This window comes from Xenopus laevis, chromosome 2S (genome assembly GCF_017654675.1).
Source record: "Xenopus laevis strain J_2021 chromosome 2S, Xenopus_laevis_v10.1, whole genome shotgun sequence".
NCBI lineage: Eukaryota > Metazoa > Chordata > Amphibia > Anura > Pipidae > Xenopus > Xenopus laevis.
Window position 1 is genome coordinate 88899317 of NC_054374.1, and position 23363 is coordinate 88922679.

Here is a 23363-nt window from a genome sequence, read left to right on the forward strand (position 1 = left end):
AGAGGCAGCCTAATACTCAGTGGCGGATATAAAGATATAGTGCTGATCTCAGGTCTTCACTGAGGAATGGCAGAGCATAGAAGTGATCACTTGTGGAATTCTGGCTTTAAAATATTGCCTTGGGTTAGGCTGGCAAGGTCCTATTTATTTAATAAAATGTGAATAAATGCTGTGGCCAAATTACCCCATTTCTGGCTCCTGGTATTTCATTAAGGTATGTAACAATGAGGTTCAGTGGGATGGCTGAAGATGAAGGGTCAGTTGAAGAGTCCCTTGTCAAGCAATTAATGCTAATTTATTCAACATAGGTGGCTTTAATAAAGTTTCAAGCAATGTCACTAAGGAAATGTATTTATGAAAAAAAAGTCTAAAATATTTATTTTAATAATAGGGGTTAAGAACAAGATACTAGGAAGTGATGAATGTTGAAGTTAATAGAGCCAAGGAGGATGCACAAAGGACAAGAGCGTGTATTACCGCAGAAAACCATCCTAAAAATATATCAGAAATTATACTGTGTGCCATTGTAATAAGAGCAGTATTTAAATGCATAGTCCTTGGTTTGGAGTTTCTTTATAAGGAACTAATGTTTGATCCTTAATCCCTTGTGATAATTAAGACATTGATATCACTGGGATAATGAGAAACACGAGTCATAAATTAAAATAAATAAATGGGTAGCTTAGAATACTTAGTGATGCAAGCATTCCTAGTTTAGCAAGAAGCAGTGCCAATAATAATTGTGCTAATGGGAATGTAATAATGTGAACAGTAGCTAATTTGAATATCCAAATTAGACTGATAAATTATACATGTTTTAAACACACTTATAAGCTTATGGAGTGTTGGGGATTGCTACTTTTCGAAATGTACGGTTTTCTTTGGTGACTAGATTTTTAAATTAAAATAAACCCTTGCTTTAAAAAGGCTGCCAGACCCATTATGTGGCATTTCATGAAATTTAGTTTCTATTCCGGGCAAAGATAGGGGGAAAAGTAGTCGTATAGTGGTGCCCGTATTCTCTCCATGTTAACTACCAAGAAGCCAGAATTTGCAGTGTTTCGTTTTTAAATCAGAATTATTTCTGTAAAGAAATTCTAAAAAACAGTGAGATCTGTGCAGAGTAATTATTGTATGGAAACCTGCACTTGGGCATCATATTAGCAATATGCACAGTATGTGTATGTGGGGTTATAAGGATCTGTCATGTGTACGTTAAACCAATGTTTCAATAAATGTAGGCACTCAAATTAGCATATAGAGGTTATATCTGACGGGGTGATTTTTTTTGTGGGTTCACATCAATGCAAAATACATTTATATATGCTCTGTTGGTCTGTATACATGGGAGCAAACATGACACTAGAAACAGATAATTTAATTAGATTGCTATAAACTGTATATTGCAATGCTTTAGGCTTTACAATTACACACATCAAGTTTAATTTTTTGTCTACATAAAACCTGCCTGTTGATCCAAAAGAAAGGGGTAAATCCCCCATCTGTACTCCAAGAAAGTAATGTAAACAGTCCTTTGATCAACTGGTTAATTTCAGTAACCCAGTATTTTTCCTTTGCAAAAGAGGCATTCAATGTGTTGTTGAAGCATTGTAATATATTGGCCAGTACAACCACTCAGGGAGAGAATTCCACAACCTCACACTGTAAAGAACCCATTTTACACCTTTTATTATTTTTTATAGTCTACATTGCACAGTTTAAGAAGAAACCTCCTTTAAAGCATCACAGAGAATAAAACTCTCTGATGCTTTATTTACTTCTTTTAGAATGTCTGCAGGAAGTACCAACTGATGACTAAAGCATCAGAGAGTTTATTTATATGGTACCATTATATATTTCTATACAAATTCAAATATACATGCATACATACATAGTTACAATATCTCCCCTCTTCAGTACCATTTCTTCAGTGTTAACAATCCCAATATGGCCAGCCTTTCTTCACAACTGAGTTCTTCTATTTTGCCACTCTATTTCAATAGTATCCTTTTTGAGAGACCAAAATCTACACTACATATTCTAGATGAGGCATTGGCAGTGCTTACTTGAATATTTCTGTTCTCTGGGTACCCATAGAAGTGGACTCTACAGTATGTTGACTGCATGTAAAATGCCACCCCACAACATTAAAAACATGCATTAAAAATACCAATATTTTGGTATTTGCATTAAAAACACCAATTTTTTTTTTTTTGCATCAAAAAATGAAACCGTTCTGAAGTCGACATATATTGTATTTAAGCAATTCTAGATGTAAGTAAAATATTCCATGTTAAGTTGTGGAGTGATCGCGAAAAAATGAGCGATAACTGTTTCCACTAAAAACGGTAATAATAACCGGAAGCAAAATACAAGATCAGAAGAATGTACTACTTCCATGATCAAAATCCAACTATGACAGTTTCCAGATCTGCAGGTTGAAATGGCACCAGTCCATACTCGCTTAGGTGCCCATGGAACGTTGCTACAAGCTAAATAATAATGGTGAACTCAGTCTAAACTACACTAACTTCCAGGATGAGACCTTGGACACTGACCTAGAATACAAGTACCAACAAAGCTCTCCATCACACACAGTGGTCTATGCATGCAGTGTTATTCATTTGGCAGAAAATACCAAGCTTCTTTTACTCTTTTTCCTTATGTTTAGTAAATTTGCCTTACTTTCCTAATTATATTTTCCTGTTTATCGTTTATCTACCCAATTTATACATCTACAACCCATTATTGTTATTCTTTATTGTTTTCAACATTTATTACAGTATACAGTAGTATGTTTTGCTACTTAATATATACCGATTCCATTAAATATCCACAGAAATTAGAATTACAGACTAGGATCTTGTTTACAAGTGAAATATTGTGTGAAATGGTGCAGTGAAAAAAAGACAGATATTTATACAAGTGCTTATGTATGTTGGATGCTAATTTTCTTAACTCCATCTCATGTGAACAAATTGTAGGATAAGTGCCCACTCAAGCATATAGTCAGGGTAATTGATTACATATATTATATGAAGGTAGCAGTAAAGTAAGTCAATGTATCATATAGGATAAACACCAAAGTCGGATTTAATTTGCATTTAAAGAGAAGTTTCTGCACAAAAAGCTATCCTATGTTTTAACTATAAGCATGGTAAGTTGTTTATCCTGCATGGGTACTGTCAGGTTCAGCATTGCACGAGCTCTGCCCCTAATTTTAATAAATAAAACTCAAAAAGTCTCCCATATAAAAAATATTGAGGAAATGCTAGTTCTTATGTTGAAAAAATAAATAAAAAAATATATAATATATTAGATAATAAAATAAAAAAGCAAAAACTTAAGACTAAAGCAAAATGTTTAGCATTTGTCTCTACATGGCCTAAGCAAACCCCAGTTGTAGTTAGAAGATTGTGTCTGTTTCCTAACTCTGCTTATACAACTATATTTCCATTCCTCTTTGATTTGTTAATATTTGTTGCAGCTGTATTCACTTCCACCTATTCATAAAGAATTTTAACAAGGAACCAAAAAGCTGGACCTGCTAGTCAATTAATGAATAAAGACTATTCAAACACAAACAGCTAGGTGGTTAACAGCTGCAGCTTTTATGTCAGAACCAAAAGATTTGCTTACATAATAAAAAGTAGGACATAGTAACGAGCAATATTTCAGATGCCTGTTAAAGTACTGATCCACTATTAAACTCTGTAGTATAGCATAACCTTGGTTTTATCCAATTCTCTTTAACCTGGGTGTCATTTAATACTCACTTGTGCCAGCCCTTATCTGTCTGCCTTTTTAGCTAATCAAAGTATTTATTACACTATTTATACTTTGCTATAATTGTAGGGTTAGTCCTGAACAGCTATGTTCTATGTGCATATTGGGCCAATTTAGAGGCCCTCTCTGTCATCTACATTGTCCATAAAGGGAAGAAAATAATTGAACCAGCTAAGATGCTATTTGAGAGGATGACGAATCGTTGATTGGCAAAATTAGAGAAAACTTTTTCGATATTGTAATGATGATTTATAAATTACATATTACTACTTCAATTGCATTTCTATTACTGCTTCAAAAACTACTTTAACCCCCCTCTGACTCCCCAGAATAAGATATTAAGTTATAACAAGGATGCAAAAGAATGTTTATTAGTACAAGTTGATCGAGGGACTGGTGTGATTGCCATCTTGGAGTCAGAAAGGAATTTGTTCCCCCAAAATGGGGGATGGGTTTTTTTTCCCCTTCCTCTGGATCAACTAGCAGTGAGACAGGTTAAAAGGTTGAACTTGATAGACGGGTGTCTTTTTTCCATCTAACTTACTATGTAATGTGCATCAAATCAATGTAATAAAATAATATCACGTTTCCTGCTTTTAAATGGGTCCCATATATAGTAGGTAAAAGAAACCATACTGATTGGTTGGGAGTTACAGTATAAAAGGTTATAAAGGTCTATTTTTCAAAAGAGCAAACTGATTTTTTTATACTTAATTTTGAAATCTGATATGAGGCTAGGCATATTGTCAGTTTCCCAGGTTCCCCCAGTCTGATAAACTTCAGTCCCTCTTTCTGCTGCACTGCAAGTTGGAGTGATATTACCCCTCCCTCCCCACCAGCAGTCCATCAGCAGAACAATGGGAAGTTAAAGGGATACTGTCATGGCAAAACATGTTTTTTTCAAAATGCATCAGTTAATAATGCTGTACTGCAAGTTGGAGTGATATCACCCGCCCCCAGCAGCCTACATTGAGTAGGAGAAACAATAGTCTGCCTGAAAGAAGTTCCATCCTGAAGCACTGGTTCTTTCTGAAAGCACATGAGCAGACATAATGACCTGATATGGCTGCTTACACATACTGTAACAAAAAAATACACTTGTTGGGTTAGGAATTACGTTTTACATGGTAGAGTGAATTACTTGCAGTCTAAACAGTGTAATTTGGAAATGAAAACTACTCCATAAAAATCATGGCAGAATCCCTATAACTAGATAACAGCTAGTAGTAAAAATCCATCTCCCACTGCGACTCCAGTTACATTGAGTAGGAGAAACAATAGCCTGCCTGAAAGCAGTTCCATCCTGAAGTGCTGGTTCTTTCTGAAGCACATGACCTGGCAAAATAATCTGAGACGACTGACTAGTGACTACACACCAATATTACCCAATATTACCATAGGCGTCGGAACCGGTGGGGGGGGCAAGAACTCTCTCCCCCTTTGGTAAGCTGCATTTTATTTATTTTTCATTTTACTTTTTTTTTATTATCTGGACTGCCTTTATATCTAAAAATAGTGTCAGACTGAGGGGTGGGGTTAGTGCATTTCCCCTCTGCCCCCAACAACCTTCCTGAACTGTGTTGTGTGCAGGAAAAATATTGGTAATAATGCAATGATTTGGATTTCCTGAGAATTCTGTGAAAGCACATGGTAAAATAGGTGGAGTTGAATGGGTATGGTCATAGAAAGTGGGCATGCCCAAACATTTAGCCACGCATATTGCGCCGCCAGTCCTTCTCTTCCTGACTTCCCCCAGCTCAAAATATCTTCTGCTGCCTATGCATTACAACTAAGAAAAAATACACTTGTTGGGTTAGGAATTAAATTTTACATAGTACAGTTAATTATCCGCAGTGTAAACAGTGTAATTAGAAATAAAAACTAGGCCATAAAAAGACAGAATCCTTTTAAGTATGACAGTTATGCACAAGTGTAATATATTATGTATGTAGCAATGCATTGTATGTGGCCCCTTTTATCCTGTACAGTGAGCAGCACTTGCAAAGGGGCAAAGGAAAGGAATATAAAAGTATGTCACTGTGCAAACAAATTAAGTTCTTGGAGGGATATTCACGTCTTAGAAAAGTGTCTCACCAACAACTTGATAGGTCCCTATTATGAATTGTTTACAACCCAAATAAACAGTTTAACTAAAAACTCAATATCCTGGAGCAGGTGTTATTAATACTTAAAAATTAACAATTGCTACAAGTAGATTTAATCAAAATAGTTGTTATTGTAGGGGTTCAGTAATTAATGGGGAATATAAACCTGACAAATCAATTGTTTGTCTATTCATGGCATTTTTAAGTTTTAACACTTTAAATTGAAAACTAAAAGATCATGTTTATGAATACAGTGCACATAAATGAATGTAAGTTCATGACATGGTACAGTAATGAATGTTTAAATGCAGAAACTAGAACTCAAGCCGAGAACTAGCAGAAGTACATGCAGGATTGAGCGATCAGTGCACATGATATAGATTAAACAATTTTCACAACACACACAACACCTTACACATCAAACTGCAGATAAAATAATAAAGTGGTATTAATTATAAATCTGTAGCTCATCTAAACTTGGAAATGTGCCAGACTAATTAAGTCGAGGGAGAAATGATAAGCATAAACATAACAAAATAGATTCTTTGTGAAATGAACAAGCAAGCGAAAGTGAAATTGTTTTTTGCTCTGAAATTCCATTTGGCTTTTCATGAGACTGTAATCTCTAATGAGCCATTTGAATCGATCTGTATGCTATGATGCTTGAATTTATTACAATGCCATGGTACAGGGATATAAAACAAGTTTGATTTTTAGGTTTAAGAAAATAGGTTTTATTTTTTTAATCCAGCAAAAGAAAACCCGAAAACTTTAGTCATGTTTTAATTAAAAGTTTCTTTTAAATAAAAAAGGTAGAAAAAAGGTAAATTAAAAAGGTAGAAATTTTTTCTACTTACCGTAATTTCTATTTCCAAGTCACTGTCATGGCAGCATTCACCAACATGGTTATCCCCTCCCCTTTTGGTCATTGGACAGGAACAGAAAAACCTCCTCTACAAAGCCTCCTCCCTCCCCCTCTCCACTGTCTTCGTAACCAGCGTCTGAAGGGTGGGCAGTTGGTGAATGCTCCCATGACAGTGACTTGGAAATAGAAATTACGGTAAGTAGAAAAAATTTCTACCTTTCCCAAGTAGGGATGTAGCGAACGTCGGAAAAAAAGTTCGCGAACATATTCGCGAACTTGCGCAAAAATGCGAGCGGTTCGCGAACGGTTCGCGAACCCCATAGACTTCAATGGGAAGGCGAACTTTAACATCTAGAAAAGACATTTCTGGCCAGAAAAATGATTTTAAAGTTGTTTAAAGGGTGCAACGACCTGGACAGTGGCATGCCAGAGGGGGATCAAGGGCAAAAATGTATCTGAAAAATCTGCCTGTGTGTGCTTGGAAGAGATAGTGTAGGGGGAGAGCTGTTAGTGATTTCAGGGACAGATGATAGTAAGTTTGCTGGCTAGTAATCTGCTTGATACTGCTCTGTATTGGAGGGACAGAAGTCTGCAGGGATTTGAGGGACATTTTAGCTTAGGTAGCTTTGCTGGCTAGTAATCTACTGTTCTCTTTAAACAACTGCCATACGTTGACCTTGTAGGCATTGTTTGCCCAGTTTTTTTGGACGCAGCCACTGAAGCACAGTTGCCAGAAAAAATATGCCATATAAATGCTGAAAATAGTCATTTTTCGCCATACGTTGACCTTGTAGACATTGTTTGCCCAGTTTTTTTGGACGCAGCCACTGAAGCACAGTTGCCAGAAAAAATATGCCATATAAATGCTGAAAATAGTAATTTTTCGCCATACGTTGACTTTGTAGACATTGTTTGCCCAGTTTTTTTGGTTGCAGCCACTGAAGCACAGTTGCCAGAAAAAATATGTCACGTAAATGCTGAAAATAGTCATTTTTTGCCATATACGTTGAGTCAACGTATGGCAAAAAATGACTATTTTCAGCATTTATATGGCATATTTTTTCTGGCCTCTGTGCTTCAGTGGCTGTGGCCAAAAAAACTGGGCAAACAATGCCTACAAGGTCAACGTCGTTGACCTTGTAGGCATTGTTTGCCCAGTTTTTTTGGCCACAGCCACTGAAGCACAGAGGCCAGAAAAAATATGCCATATAAATGCTGAAAATAGTCATTTTTTTGGTCGCAGCCACTGAAGCACAGTTGCCAGAAAAATTATGCCATATAAATGCTGAAAATATAAATTTTTTTGGTTGCAGCCACTGAAGCACAGAGGCCAGAAAAATTATGCCATATAAATGCAGAAAATATGCATTTTTTTGGTCGCAGCCACTGAAGCACAGTTGACAGAAAAAATTATGCCATATAAATGCTGAAAATATAAATTTTTTTGGTTGCAGCCACTGAAGCACAGAGGCCAGAAAAATTATGCCATATAAATGCAGAAAATATGCATTTTTTTGGTTGCAGCCACTGAAGCACAGAGGCCAGAAAAAATTAAACCAGTAGGGTTTGCACCCTAGTTTGTAACGGTGGCGGAGGGAGGAGGAGGACGCTAAAGGACAGCTGTGTGTGGAGTCATGAGGCTTGAAGAGAAGGACAGCTGCATAGAAGTCAGAACAAGTCTTCCGGCGTGCAGTAACCCTCCGAGATCCACCCCTCATTCATTTTAATAAAGGTCAGGTAATCGACACTTTTGTGACCTAGGCGAGTTCTCTTCTCAGTTACAATCCCTCCTGCTGCACTGAAGGTCCTTTCTGAGAGCACACTTGAGGCTGGGCAAGACAAGAGGTTCATGGCAAATTGTGACAGCTCTGGCCACAGATCAAGCCTGCGCACCCAGTAGTCCAGGGGTTCATCGCTCCTCAGAGTGTCGATATCTGCAGTTAATGCCAGGTAGTCCGCTACCTGCCGGTCGAGGCGTTCTTTGAGGGTGGATCCAGAAGGGTTGTGGCGCTGCCTTGGACAGAAAAACATTTGCATGTCTGACGTTACAGACTGGCCAAAGGGCTTTGTCCTTGCAGGTGTGCTCGTGGCAGGATTACTGGCACCTCTGCCCCTGGAATGTTGATGAGTTCCTGAAGTGACATCACCCTTAAAAGCATTGTACAACATGTTTTGCAGGCTGGTTTGTAAATGCCGCATCTTTTCGGACTTGTGGTATGTTGGTAACATTTCTGACACTTTATGCTTGTACCGAGGGTCTAGTAGCGTTGCGACCCAGTACAGGTCCTTCTCCTTAAGCCTCTTGATACGGGGGTCCTTCAACAGGCATGACAGCATGAAAGACCCCATTCTCACAAGGTTGGATGCAGAGCTATCCATCTCCGCTTCCTCATTATCAAGGACTGCATCATCCACGGTCTCCTCCCCCCAGCCACGTACAAGACCAGGGGTCCCCAAAAGGTCACCACTAGCCCCCTGGGAAGCCTGCTCCTGTTGGTCCTCCTCCTCCTCCTCCACAAAGCCACCTTCCTCCTCTGACTCCACTTCTGGCACCTCTCCCTGCGTTGCAGCAGGTGCCTGGGTTCGTTCTGGTGATTCCGACCAGAAATCGTGCGCTTCCAGCTCCTCGTCACGCTGGTCTACAGCCTCATCTGTCACTCGTCGCACGGCACGCTCCAGGAAGAAAGCGAAGGGTATTAGGTCGCTGATGGTGCCTTCGGTGCGACTGACCATATTTGTCACCTCTTCAAAAGGTCGCATGAGCCTGCAGGCATCGCGCATAAGCACCCAGTAACGGGGGAAAAAAATCCCCAGCTGTGCAGATCCAGTCCTACCACCCAGTTCAAAAAGGTACTCGTTGACGGCCCTTTGTTGTTGCAGCAGACGTTCCAACATAAGGAGCGTTGAATTCCAGCGAGTCTGGCTGTCAGAAATCAAACGCCTGACTGGCATGTTGTAGCGCTGCTGAATGTCAGCAAGGCGTGCCATGGCTGTGTAGGAACGTCTGAAATGGGCCGACACCTTTCTGGACTGGGTGAGAACGTCCTGGAATCCTGGGTACTTGGAGACAAAACGTTGGACTATTAAATTTAACACATGTGCCATGCAGGGCACATGTGTTAAATTGCCTAGTCTCAACGCTGCCAACAGATTGCTTCCATTGTCACACACCACTTTTCCGATCTGCAGTTGGTGTGGGGTCAGCCACCGATCGGCCTGTGACTGCAGAGATGACAGGAGTACAGATCCGGTATGGTTTTTGCTTTCCAGGCACGTCATCCCCAAGACAGCGTGACAACGGCGTACCTGGCACGTCGAATAGCCTAGGGGGAGCTGGGGGTGCACAGGTGTGGAGGAGGAGAAGGAGGACCCAGCAGCAGAGTAAGAAGAAGAAGAAGACGAGGTAGAGAGCGATGGAGGAGTAGAGGTGGTGGCAGAACCGCGTGCAATCCGTGGCGGTGACACCAACTCCACTGTTGTTGTTGAGCTACCCATTCCCTGCTTCCCAGCCATTACCAAGTTCACCCAGTGGGCAGTGTAGGTGACATACCTGCCCTGACCATGCTTGGAGGACCATGCGTCAGTAGTCATATGGACCTTTGGCCCAACACTAAGTGACAGAGATGCGGTAACTTGGCTCTGCACATGTTGGTACAGGTGTGGTATTCCCTTTTTAGAAAAAAAATTGCGGCTGGGTACCTTCCACTGCGGTGTCCCAATTGCTACAAATTTGCGGAAGGCCTCAGAGTCCACCAGCTGGTATGGTAAAAGCTGGCGGGCTAAGAGTGCAGACAAGCCAGCTGTCAGACGCCGGGCAAGGGGGTGACAGTCAGACATTGGCTTCTTACGCTCAAACATGGCCTTCACAGAAACTTGGCTGGTGGCAGATGACTGGGAATGGGAACAGGTGGTCAAGGTGGAAGGCGGAGTGGAGGGTGGTTCAGACGGGTCAAGGAGAGCAGAGGTAGAGCAGTAAGATGCTGGACCAGAAGGAGTGTGGCTTTTAGTTTGCCTGTTGCCTTTGAGGTGTTGCTCCCAAAGTGCTTTGTGCTTGCCGCTCATGTGCCTTCGCATAGAAGTTGTACCTATGTGGCTGTTGGGCTTACCAAGGCTCAGTTTCTGACTGCACTCATTGCAAATTACAATGCTTTTGTCAGAGGCACACACATTAAAAAAATCCCACACTGCTGACTTTTTGGAAGTGTGCGATCTGGCGGTAACAGTAGAAGTTGGCGGAGTTGGCGGTATTGGCGGCAATGGCGGGTGCGTTGGCCGGCTGAACACAGGTGCCGATACATGTTGTTGCCCTACTGATCCCTGCGGGCTGTCCTCCCTGCTTCTTCTAAGTCTTATTCTCCTACTGCCTCTCTGACTCTCCGTCTCTCCATCTGAACTACCCTCCTCTTGCTCTCTTCTACTAGGCACCCACAAAACATCAATCTCCTCATCATCATTCTCCTCAGATGCATCAATTTCTTCTGACACATCACAGAAGGAAGCAGCAGCGGGGACCTCCTCCTCATCACTCATTATGTCCATCTCTATCGTGTTCTCTGCCAGAATTAAATCTGGTGTAAGGTCCTCATCTCCTTCATCTTCTTCTGGCAATAATGGTTGCGCATTACTCAGTTCAAGAAACTCATTGGAAAATAACTCCTCTGACCCCAGTGAAGAAGGGGCACCGGTGGTGGAGGAAGTGTTACGTGGGTGGCCATAGCAGTGGAGGATGAGGAGGATGTTGTGGTAAAGTTAGAAACGGTAGAGGATGGGGTGTGCTGTGTAAGCCAGTCAACTACCTCTTCAGCATTTTGGGAGTTCAGGGTCATTGGCTTTTTAAAACTGGGCAATTTGCTAGGGCCACAGGATTGCATAGCAGCACGGCCCCTAGCACGGCCTCTGCGTGGCGGCCTGCCTTTGCCTGGCATTATTTTTAAAAAAACAACAACAACAACAAAAACTCAGTTGGTTTTTCTGGAAACGATAATACACACAGCTAGATGGCGGGTTGAAGAAAACACTGTGCAAATAATGCCTACAAAGTCAACGTATACACTACTACAGCGGTGGATACGGATTACGTAAAATATATGAATGCTGCTTGAAAAAAAGTAACTCAAGTGGTTTTTCTAGAGACGATAATATTATCAATATTTAGACAAAATGTGAACAAGCTCACACAGCTCGATGGCGGGTTGAAGAAAACAGTGTGCAAATAATGCCTACAAGGCCAACGTATACACTACTACAGCGGTGGATACGGATTACGTAAAATATATGAATGCTGCTTGAAAAAAGTGACTCCGGTGTTTTTTCTGGAGACGGTAATATTATGGATATTTAGACAGAATGGGAACAAGGTCACACAGCTCGATGGCGGGTTGAAGAAAACAGTGTGCAAATAATGCCTACAAGGCCAACGTATACACTACTACAGCGGTGGATACGGATTACGTAAAATATATGAATGCTGCTTGAAAAAAGTGACTCCGGTGTTTTTTCTGGAGACGGTAATATTATGGATATTTAGACAGAATGGGAACAAGGTCACACAGCTCGATGGCGGGTTGAAGAAAACAGTGTGCAAATAATGCCTACAAGGCCAACGTATACACTACTACAGCGGTGGATACGGATTACGTAAAATATATGAATGCTGCTTGAAAAAAGTGACTCCGGTGTTTTTTCTGGAGACGGTAATATTATGGATATTTAGACAGAATGGGAACAAGGTCACACAGCTCGATGGCGGGTTGAAGAAAACAGTGTGCAAATAATGCCTACAAGGCCAACGTATACACTACTACAGCGGTGGATACGGATTACGTAAAATATATGAATGCTGCTTGAAAAAAGTGACTCCGGTGTTTTTTCTGGAGACGGTAATATTATGGATATTTAGACAGAATGGGAACAAGGTCACACAGCTCGATGGCGGGTTGAAGAAAACAGTGTGCAAATAATGCCTACAAGGCCAACGTATACACTACTACAGCGGTGGATACGGATTACGTAAAATATATGAATGCTGCTTGAAAAAAGTGACTCCGGTGTTTTTTCTGGAGACGGTAATATTATGGATATTTAGACAGAATGGGAACAAGGTCACACAGCTCGATGGCGGGTTGAAGAAAACAGTGTGCAAATAATGCCTACAGGGCAAATAATGCCTAAAAGGTCAACTTATACACTACTACAGCGGTAGTAAAATAAAAAAAGTAAAATAAAAAAAAATGAATATTAAAAAAAAAAATTAAAGTTGGTGCTGCTGAACTACTAGGAGCAGCAGATTAGCACACCAGTCCCACTCCCCAACACTGCTAGACTAATAGCACTGGGCTCTTATAGTAGTAGTAGTAGTAGTAGTAGTAAAACAACAAAAAAATAAATAAAAGCAGTCCTTACAAGGACTACTGTTATTGCAGCAGTCAGCAGATGAGATCAGAAGCAGGACAGCTGCCCACTGCAGCTACATACAGAGCACTGCAGTAGAAGGTAGATTACTAGCCAGCAAAGCTACCTAAGCTAAAATGTCCCTCAAACCCCTGCAGACTTCTGTCCCTCCAATAACAGAGCAGTATCAAAACGATTACTAGCCAGCAAACTTTCAACTGTCCCTGAAATCACTAACAGGCAGCAGCTCTCTCCCTACACTATCTCTTCAGCACACACAGGCAGAGTGAAAAAACGCTGCAGGGCTTCGGTTTTTATAGGGAAGGGGAGTGGTCCAGGGGAGAGCTTCCTGATTGGCTGCCATGTACCTGCTGGTCTGGGGTGAGAGGGCAAAAAAAAGCGCCAACAATGGCGAACCCAAAATGGCGAACGTCGCGCGACGTTCGCGAACTTCCGGCGAGCGCGAACACCCGATGTTCGCGCGAACAAGTTCGCCGGCGAACAGTTCGCGACATCTCTATTCCCAAGTCACCATGGCAGCAATTCACCAACATGGGATTTACCAAGCAAACGAAGGGAGGGACACATTGTCTGCTGCATAATTTCATTTTTTTAAAGGAAAACTATACCCCCAAAATGAACACTTAAGCAACAGATAGTTCATATCATATTAAGTGGCATATTAAAGAATCTTACCAAACTGGAATATATATTTAAGTAGATATTGCCCTTTTACATCTCTTGCCTTGAGCCACCATTTCGTGATGGGTTGTGTGCTGTCTCAAAGATCACCTGACCAGAAATACTTCAACTCTAACTGTAACAGGAAGAAGTGTGGAAACAAAAGACACAACTCTGTCTGTTAATTGGCTCATGTGACCTAACATGTATGGTTTGTTGGTATGTTTGTGAGTACAATGAATCCTACGATCCCAGGGGGCGGACCTTATTTTTTAAAATGGCAATTTTCTATTTATGATTACCCAATGGCACATACTACTAGAAAATTATATCATTATGAAAATGGTTTATTTACATGAAGCAGGATTTTACATATGAGCTGTTTTATGCAATATCTTTTTATAGAGACCTACATTGTTTGGGGGGTATAGTTGATTGATTCATTAATGAACAACAGATTGAAGGATTTTTCTCCAAAATCTAGCTTCTTGGGACTGTAACACATCCAACTTTATACAACTTATAATGCCGAACAAAGGTTGAAGCTGATGGCCATCTAGCTGCCTTACAGATCATCTCTGGCGGGGCCCTGGCTTCCGCCGCCCAGGATGTAGCAACAGCCCTGGTTGAGTGAGCTTTGAGGTCTCTGGGAACCTCCCTGCCATTCAACTGGTAAGCTGTCCCGATGCAATTAATTATCCATCGACTAATCGTGGACTTAGATGGAGCTTGACCCTTCCTTGGTCCTCTTGGATTCAGAAAGAGTCTGTCTGACTTGCGCCAATTCTTTGTTCGCTCCAAATAGTAAGAGATTGCTTGCACTAAATCTAGTGTATGCCATTGCTCTTCACGTTTCGTCTTTGGCTCGGGACAAAAAGAGGGTAAGACCACCTCCAGATCCATGTGGAACTGAGAGATCACTTTCGGAAGGAATCCAAACGAAGGTCTCATCACCACTTTGTCTTGAAAGATTACTGTGTCTGGCTCCTTTGCTGAGAGGGCATGGATCTCCTTTACCCTACATGCTGAGGTGACTGCCACCAGGAACAGTACTTTTAAGGTTGCATGCCAATCTGAAGCTCTTTCTATTGGCACGAATGGTGAACCCATCAAAACTTTTAGCACCACTGGCAACTCCCAAGGAGGGACACGCGGCTTAACATATGGACGAATCCTTTTCAACGCCGCAAAAAATCTTACAACCAAAGAATCTTCAGCCCAGGTTTTACCATTCAAAGTTGACAAGGCTAAAATCTGGCCTCTTAATGTACTATTACTCAGGCCTTTCTCGTATCCAGAGAAAAGGAAATCCACTATGTGGCATGGCTTTGGATCCATAGGCTCAAAACCCTTGGACTGAGCAAACTGCACGAATCGATCGCAAACTCGATAATATTGTGATGAGGTAGAAGTCTTTCTGGACTTTAAAAGAAGGGTCACTAGGTCTCCTCTGACCCCCTTCTCATACAACCTCTACCTCTCAATTTCCACACCGTCAAGGACAGGTGTGCCACCTCTTCGCAGAACACAGGACCCTGTGACAACAGGTCCTGTCTGACTGGCAGTCTCCACAATTTCTCTATCGCCAGCTGACGCAACAGCGGAAACCAAGGCCTTCTGGGCCAATGGGGGATTACCACTATGGCACCCTCCTGATCTATCTTTTTCAAAACTCTCCAGATCATAGGAAATGGAGGAAAGACATAGAAGAACATCTTGCTCCAATCCTGCAACAGAGCATCCACTGCTGCGGCTGACGGGCTGGCTCTTCTGGAAAAGAATCTTTGACATTTCTGGTTCAGATTTGTTGCCATCAAATCGACCTCTGGTCTTCCAAATCTTTGAGTTATTTAGTGGAAAACTGCAGAGTTGAGACTCCACTCCCCGGGAGCTAGGAAATTGCGGCTAAGATAATCCGCCTGCAAATTCTGGACCCCTGGCACATGAAAGGCTACTAGTCCTGCTAGATTTTGTTCTGCCCAGAACATTATTGGAGCCAACTCTTATTAGGCTGGGACTTCTGGTTCCCCCTTGCTTGTGAATGTAAGCCACTGCTGTGGCATTGTCGGAACGTATCTTCACCCACTTGTGAGATATTTCTCCCGACAAGGTTCTTAGAGCTTGACCTATGGCTCTCAACTCCAGAATATTGGAAGAGAGGGCACGCAGATCCCAGATTCCCTGCACTGATCTGCCAGGCATGACTGCTCCCCAACCTGACTCTGAGGCGTCTGTTGTAATTGTAACCCACTGGGGTTCGGACAGAGGCATGCCTCTGGTAAGATTTTGTATCTTCATCCACCACCTTAAACTTGATCAAACTTCCTCCGGCAAGTAAAGATTTTTCTTTAGATTTAGAGGATTCAGAGCACCTGACTTGATCAGAAACTGTTGCAAAGGCCTGAGATGCCATCTCACCCACTTCATCTGAATGGTCGATGTCATTACTCCCAGAAGTGACATACAGTCCTACACCGTGACCTTTGTTTGTGCCGCAAATAAGGACATCCTTTCTTGAATCTGCTCTACCTTGTCTTGAGGAAGACTTACTCGGTCTCTGTCGGTCTCTATTTGAGCCCCCAAGAATACCAAATCCTGAGTTGGCACAAGGCAACTTTTCTGCCAATTTATGACCCATCCGAAAGCTTGCAATGCCTGTATCGCCTTGTCTCTGTTTCTTGCGGCTTCCTCCTGTGACTCTGCTACCAACAGAATGTCATCTAGATAATGAAACGCCGAAATTCCGGCCTCTCTTAAGGCTGCTATATTGGTTATTAACACCTTTGAAAATGTTCTTGGCGACGTTGACAGGCCGAAGGGAAGGCAGGTGAACTGAACATGTTGGTCTCCCGTCATAAACCGAAGGAACTTCCAGTGCGGCTTGTAAATTGGGATGTGAAAATAGGCGTCTTTTAGGTATAGCTTTATCAGCCAAGACCCTGGACAAATCGTCATAATGATTGAGGCTAAGGACTCCATCTTGAACTTTCGACATTAAATGAACTGATTGAGTGGCCTCAGATCCAGAACTGGCCTGAAGGCCCCTGATGCTTTCCTCACTAAAAACAGCTTCGAATAGAACCCCAAGCGTTGCTGGGAGACCGGCACCATCTCCACTGCGCCAGACCTCTTGAGCTGTTGAACATAATCGTGAAAAATAGCTTCCGCCCCTAAAACCTTCAATCAGTCGATACCCCTCCTGGATTATCTTCAAAACCCATACATCTTGGATTTTTGAGACCCAGATCTTTTGAAAAAGGGTTGCCATATCGCATTGTGACTTACTGGAACCTGCGAGGAAGGCCTAAGTCTTTTTATTGGACTGCCGTCCATCTCCCCGAGAGTTTCTCCAATTCTGCTGTTTGCCATAGCTTCTACCTGGTCTGGAATATCTTCGGTCACGAAAAGTATTCCCAGTTGGGGATGATGGTCTAGACCTCTGTCTCTTAAATCTTCTTTCCTGAGGAAGAAATAAGCTTTTCCCCCCCAGATGCTTTTTTAATAATTGAATCAAATTCAACAGCATCTCTCCTTTGAAGGCCAGCTGACAGATTTGATTTAGATGCCGAATCTGCCAACCATGGTTCCATGGCCGCCTTGAAGCCACCAACAGTGCCATAGACCTTGCCGAAAGTTTTACCAAATCCAACGAGGCATCTGCCATAAATTCTACAGCCAGTCTTAACTCCGAGAGCATCTCTTTCAAATTCGCCCTTCTCACATTAGTCGAGATGGCCTTGTCCAGCCACACCTTCATTGCCCTTGAGGTAGAAGTTATTGCCACTGCTGGTCGACAAGCTGCTACAGCTGAAACATAAGATTTCTTAAGATTAAACTCTAATCTTTTCTCCATAGGATCCTTGAATGCATCATCGACTGGCAACGTAGTTTTCTTTGCCAACCTGACTACCGCTGCATCAACCTTGGGCGGATTATCCCATAACTTCGAAAAAGCATTCTCAATTGGATATTTCTTTGAAAATCCCCCTTGTATCACAACTTTCTTCTCCATATTCTTCCATTCCGAGTGTATTAAGTCTTTAATCGACTCATGTACCGGAAATGTCGGTGCTTTTTTCATGAGAGATGGAAAGAATCTATCTGCTGAGGAACCCTTCGGGGTCTCTTCTGTTAACGTCAACGCTTTTCTTACAGCTTTAATCAGACTGTCAACTGCTGCGACATCCAGAGTAGTTTCTTCTTCTGAAACAAATTCTCATTCCTCAGTCATACTTTCCTCTGGATCATACAACTCCTGTTCTGAAATTTCAGATAACGAGTCATAGAGCGATTCCCTGACTCTTCTAGACCTCCTGCTAGCTACAGGTACAGAAGTTTATGCTGAGGCTTCCTGCACTCCCTGTACCACAGCCTGCTTAATTAGCAATACTAATGCATCCAGCTGAGGCATCCCTGCGGCTTGTTGTTGTTGTCCCGCAGGAGATTGTCTCTGCTGATTTCTTGGATCCAGAAGCATCTTTTTGAGTGTCACTGGAGGCAGGGAGACTAAAAGGCAAATATATATATCATCAGCCATATAATCCATATATCTCTCTTTTTTTTTTTTTTTTTTTTTTAATCTTTTTTTTGCTTACCCAGAGCCTTTAGATTGCGCTCCTTTCCCAGAGCTAACTGTTTCTATCTTGTAACACGCTTCTCAGTGATGGCGATCGTCACAGGCGAAAACACGCCAGCGTGTTCCATTAAAGGCACCTGAAAGTGACGTAATTACACTCGCGTAAACTCATTCTGCCTCCAAATGCGCTTCCGGATGTGTGCATCATTTCAGGTCCTTGGAGAGCATAGGCGCCATTTTGGACTGCACACGCTCCAGAAAAGTATGCTAGGCCATTTTCCCTGCATATTATGCTTTTAGCTTCCAAACCACCCGCCCTGCTTCAAAGGTTACGGACACTGGTGACCCACATAGTCATCTGAAAGCTCCTCTCCCACGACGACCCCGCAGGGAGCACAAGGGAGGCATCGAAGAGGGGGGAAAAGAGAGAGAAAAAAACCCCTCTTACGGAACACAGCCTGGGTAAGCACTCCAAGTAGACTTAAGGTATGAAGATCCAAATTACAGAAGTACCGAGTAGACTTAAGGTATGAAGATCCAAATTACAGAAGTACCGAGCATTCTAGATAACAGGTCCCTACCTGTATGCCAATGTCTAGTGCATGGTGATAAAGCACCACATTGCGTAACAAGGCAAGAAACTAGAAAATAAATATTAAGTATATTGCCCTGCTTATTGGACATAGCAGAGTGATGAATGAAAGCAAAAGGGAAGAATCATGGCTTATATACCCGGGTCACATAGCGACAGGATGCAAGAGTGCCTATGCCTCAAACTTGTAGATTGAATTATTATATAGCACGATCATATATTATCTTACTGAATTATATCAGGAATAACAAATGGATGAAATAATTTAGTCATGTATTAAGGGCTAGTCCTCCTAAATTATATCTAAATAAAATGATAGATCTTTATGAATTTAGGAAAATGTGATAAATGTTACATTTGAAGAAGTAATCAAATTAGTCTGTGAATCTGACTAGTTGGCTTAATATCATTCATTGGTAACTGTCTTATGTATCTCTGCTAATTTTACCATGCAGTCTGTTCAGTGGCTTACATACAATGGCTGCTGATAGCATAATCCATTCACTGTGATCTGGAACAGGCAGTGTGGGTTAAAGGCTTTTTCATAGAGTTGTCTAGAAGATGCAGGAAAAAGGAAATAGCTGCTTGTCAGATCATATTACCTTGTTCAAGTGCTCAGAAGGCCAGTTTTTTTGCTTATTAACCAGTGCGTTGGTTTTTATGCGTTGACCTTGTAAATGCATAAAACGTTAAAGTGGTTTCTAAATGGCAATCTATAAATTTCTGCTCAGTAAAAGCTCATAATGTACAGTTTAATTTCAGACGAGATCACAAAAGTTCTATAATAAGTTTTGAGGCTCTTACATGTGTTCTATCACCTATCAACCTTAGAGGGTCCCAAAAAATATATTGGTAACCCTGCATGATGGAATGTAAGGATGTAATTAGGGTTGAGTGTTCATTAAGTACCCAGAATTCTCCTTAAATCATAGTGGTTTGACTTTTACAACAACAATATTTTTAATTATCTGTATTCTAGTTATTAACAACATAGGCTTCTGGCCAAATGATATAAAATGAATTCTGCTTTAAGTTCCCCATCTAACTCTGTGGCAGACTCTTTCACTTTTTTAATTACTTAAATACTTGATTCTACTCTACCTGAAACATTAAATGATGCTGTGATTTTTGTGTCTTTTCTGCATTTCAGACACCAAGCATTCAACTGATATATTGATATATATTTTTATATATATATTATATATTTTATATATTAGCACAGATTAAAGTTTGTGGCATTTAATACATGCATATAATATAAAAGAAACCAAGAATAAATAGTGCAGCAGCATTAAATACAATAATTACATTCAATTAGCTGCAGTTGGTGTATCTCTAGTCCCAAAGTGTCTCACCAGGCATAAGCAGTTTTCAAGAAATTAATTATGCCACACACATACTGAAAGTTTGTGTCTGCTACTAGGATCATAGAAAAAAAGTTTTTTTTTTTTATCCTTGTATCTTCAAATAGCCTACATTATCGCAGTATTGGGGGGCAGATTGTGAAAGTCCATTTGATCACCGGGAACCTTTAAGCAGAGAATGGGCATTTTCTGCTCTCTGATGTTAATTCTTTCATATACCACATTCGGTAGTTTGAATTGGATCTTTGTTGTCAGTTATTAGTTGCTTACCATGTAGAGGGCTAGTCTTGTACAAATGGCTTGTAGAGCTTTTTCGTCTTCCATTATCAGGGGCTATACAGTATGTTTTATCCGCTGCCCAGTTTCCTGGCTGTGATGTTAGTCTGGTTGGTCATGGCTTTTTTTTTGTTTGGTTTTTCCCACCCCTTAGGTGTTGTGAGACATTGCTTGGCAATGCCCATCTGTACTGACATGGAGGTAAGCAGAAGATGTGAATTTCACTTACCTTCATATCGTAAATTCCATTTCTTCTAGTCCTGACATATCAGTACAGGTTTCCCATCACCAGTTATTAATAGGGTTATTAATACTGCTATGTCAAAGGTAGTAGGAAGTCAGGTGACAATAAAGGTAATGTTTAATTTTGGCTGTGGTATAGGTCCTACCTCCTTGTCTGGGCGGGGCAATACTACCCATCTGTATGGACATGTCGGGACTAGAAGAAATGGAATACGATATGAAGGTAAGTGAAACTTGCATTATAATTTACACGTTTGGATGTTTAAATTACAATACTATTAAAGGAAAGACTAGGCCTAGGCTCTGTTCACATTAGACAAATGTACAAGACCGCTTAAGTCATCTTATTTGTGCTTGTAACACCAGTGCATTTGTAAGGTGAGGCATAAGTAGTAGCTTCATTTAGTTTTTCACACACTTTATGGCTCATTTACATCCACAACTGCAGTCCCCTCAATTTCCACATAGGCATTTGTTCATAAAACCACTTTACTCATTACAGGCACTTGTATACAAATGCACTCCTTGCACTTCCATGCTGTTGTGGTCTGTGCTGCTCAGACCTTTCTGCCTTCCATTCCATACTGAGCACTGCTGTATATATTGCGCATGTGCCGCAGGGTACCCTGAGCACCATGCATCAATTGCACTGAAAGAATAGGGTGCACATGTCAATTGCACACCAAATATGCAGACTTCTAAATATTCTGCACAATTATGGCCGATTTGTGGCAAACACATGCACAGTTCCATTCATTTTGGTGAATCAGAAGCAATGCAATGATGCTGAAATCCTGGGGGGAGATGCTGCATTGTGGGAGAAAAACAGGCAGTTTCACTCTAGATTGCACTTTGCTAACTGCACTTGTGGACATATATGTGCCCTCGCAAGCATTGTATAGTCTGGTACTCAATGTAAATCTATATGTTAATTGAAATGAAAGCCTACAACAGAATGCAATCACAGTGCAATATTTCAAGTGGTTTGTGATATATGGTTATTATAGTAGTGATATAGGGTAATATATTTTTCTCTCTGAAAATACACTACATTCAGCAACCAAGAAATAACAACCAATAAACACACAGTTCCATGAAAAAACCTTGCACTCATCATCATATAGTTACTGAACCTAAATTGACCTGCCTATGCTTGACATAAGAGAAAGTCTATGAGCAATAGAATATCCACTGTATGATGGTTATGTTGGATGAGTTCCATTTACCATCAGAACTAATAAGACAAATTGCTTGGCTGGCTATTCATTGCTATCCACAAAACCGAGACTGCACTCTCTATTTGCCTGACCTTCACTGTACTTTAATATGAGGGCTTAATATCGATGAGAATATATTTTGTATCCCCTCTTAAGTACTGCCATTGTCTCACTACAACTGACAAATGTGATCAAGGTCATAATAAAAAAAATGCACCTTTATGCTTGAATGAAAAATGCCAGAAGAGTTATAGCTGTCAAAAGAGTCTGATCGCAAAATACCAGCTGAGAAAACTATACAGTCCATCGGGAGTATTGTAGGGATGTTGTATATCTCATTCATATTTATAGTGATGCTGAGAACATAACCATTATTATTATCAATGTTTTTTTAATATATATGGATATATATATATATATATATATATATATATATATATATATATATATATATACATACATACACACACACACACACACACACAGTAGAATAGTGTAAAATCCAGGAAAATGTAAAATCAGGGAAATGTATTATGCATAATATATAGGTGGGACCACAAAAAACAATGTAAAATGTGGAAAAACTAAATCAGGGGATGTAAAATTGGGGTTCTACTGTATATGCAATACAGTATATATTGTCCCAGGGTCAATTTTAATTAACATTCCTCTATGTTGGAAGTGTTGGAAGAATTTGCTGCTACTTCTATTGTTGTTATATAAATATAGGATAATAATAGAGTAATAAATTGTAGTTTGGTGGCCTAATCTAATTCTCAAGATACATCTAATGGCATCATTTCAAAACTGATTCTTTTTTTACATAAAACACAAGCCCAATATTTCCTTTAAGGATGGACTTTACATTTAACATTTTAAAAAAAATGTGTGTTTGGGGGAGGGAGGGAGAGAGAGAGAGGGGGAGAGAGGGAGAGAGAGAGAGAGAGAGAGAGAGAGAGAGAGAGAGAGAGAGAGAGAGAGAGAGAGAGAGAGAGAATATTGCAACAAAAAAAACTATTGGAACTACAGTTTCTGAGTTCTTTCTATATACATGCTCAGGAATAGTTATTGGAGTTATATGCATTCCTGCTGTATAACCAGAACCTGAAACAAATTGTTTTTCATGTTAGGACAGCAATGGGATTTTAGCTCTTAAAATTTAAATAAAGTAACAATAACACCAAAAAGTGTATTAAAGTAATGACCAAAACGGTTGTACTATAGCAGTGCAGCAGTACATTATATTTTTACTTAAGAACCTCTACAGC